General features: G+C 32.0%; 1 non-coding gene across 1 annotated transcript; it reads left to right on the forward strand.

Annotated features, from left to right (window-relative positions):
- The first annotated feature begins 785 nt into the window (after positions 1 to 785).
- TRNAK-CUU (transfer RNA lysine (anticodon CUU)) lies at positions 786 to 858 on the forward strand. The gene has a single exon. It is a non-coding gene; the product is annotated as a tRNA-Lys (tRNA).
- The last annotated feature ends 694 nt before the right edge of the window (positions 859 to 1,552 follow it).

Genomic DNA, 1,552 nt, shown 5'->3' on the forward strand with positions numbered 1-1,552 from the left:
ATTATTGAAGATACGCAAAATAGTTTCAGATAAAAGTTATTCAACATGATACATGATACATGATGATGAAAGAAATTCCAATATCAAAGCAATCTTTTTAAATGGATTTACGTATTTTCGTTATTGTCAGTATTATATTTTTAAAGACGAATTCAACGATGTGTATAACGTTGATTTTTAATTAATAATGTTTCGACTATTTTTATCAACGTTTTTCATATCTTTATATAAACATCCTTTTTTTATAACCCGCGAGTGTCTAAACAAATGAGTACGATATTGAATAAGTATTAAATTTCACATTCTGTTTATGTTCAAACTTAATCACTCTGGTTCGTAAGATTAAAAGTTTTCAAGGTTGAACCTTCCTCATGACCATTTAAAGTCTTGAGAATGATTATGTAGTCATTCTCAAATTAACCAAAATTTTATTCGTTATTCAAAATAAAATTTGTCCAGCATTACCAATTATACATTGTCTCTAACGTGCTTGTATCTTACACGACAAGTATTTTCATTATAACACATTTGCGACCACATATAATTCCTAAATATGTACCTGAATACCGGAAGAGTCTGTTATTCGAATATGTATGAATATAAAAAGCATATTATAAAACTATATTATCAATATTTAAAGAATTAAAAAAATGAAAAAGAAAAGGAAGGGAAGTCATCGCAACAAACATCTGGTTTTTGAGTCTTTTTCACGTTTTGTTTGAGTGCAACGTGTATCGTGAAACTTTAGACGACTCAAATCTCTCACTTGTAGCGACGCTTCCATTGCCCGGCTAGCTCAGTCGGTAGAGCATGAGACTCTTAATCTCAGGGTCGTGGGTTCGAGCCCCACGTTGGGCGACTTTAATTTTTCTTGGCAAAAAGGACGCAAACGGTGTGTTCACGGCTAAATAAATGTTGGTTCTGGGAACAGCCCAGCCTCCGTTATGGTCGAAGTTGGAACACCTGCGAAGTTTTTAATGAGTAAAAATTTCACTCAAATGGGCGCGGATGCCTGATACAGGTTATCCAGGGTAAAAAGAAAAGTGGACGGACATATATGATGGGGGGGATGACGATGGTTGCACTTGTGAAAGACGTCCGCGATGGTTGCAGTTATCTCAATTATCACTGTATAAACAAATCTTTAATTTTTGAAGTTTCGTAAGGTGTATAACTGCTTCGTATCATACTTAGTTTGAACCACAATTTGTCGCGTTTTCTAAAAGTGTTCAGAAATTACTTCTTAAATTTAAATTGGTCTCATTCGATATTTTTCGTTAAATTTGAATTCGTTTGTTCTTTGCTTATTTTATAATTAGAATTTAATTCATTTTTAGTTGTAAATAGTTATAGATTTAGTTAATAGGCAGATTGTACATGTTACTTTTCTTAATGAACCACACTACAAATTCAACAGATAAACAACCCAAGAGAATGTAGTAAATTAAGAAATTTTACACATAAAACTATATACATAAGTCAGATATGTCCATTTCAGTCAGTTAATTAATTGCTAAATTAATTTCCTTCGTCCTTTAGTTTGATTATGTAT

The sequence above is a fragment of the Nomia melanderi genome, chromosome 2, assembly GCF_051020985.1.
Source record: "Nomia melanderi isolate GNS246 chromosome 2, iyNomMela1, whole genome shotgun sequence".
Lineage (NCBI taxonomy): Eukaryota > Metazoa > Arthropoda > Insecta > Hymenoptera > Halictidae > Nomia > Nomia melanderi.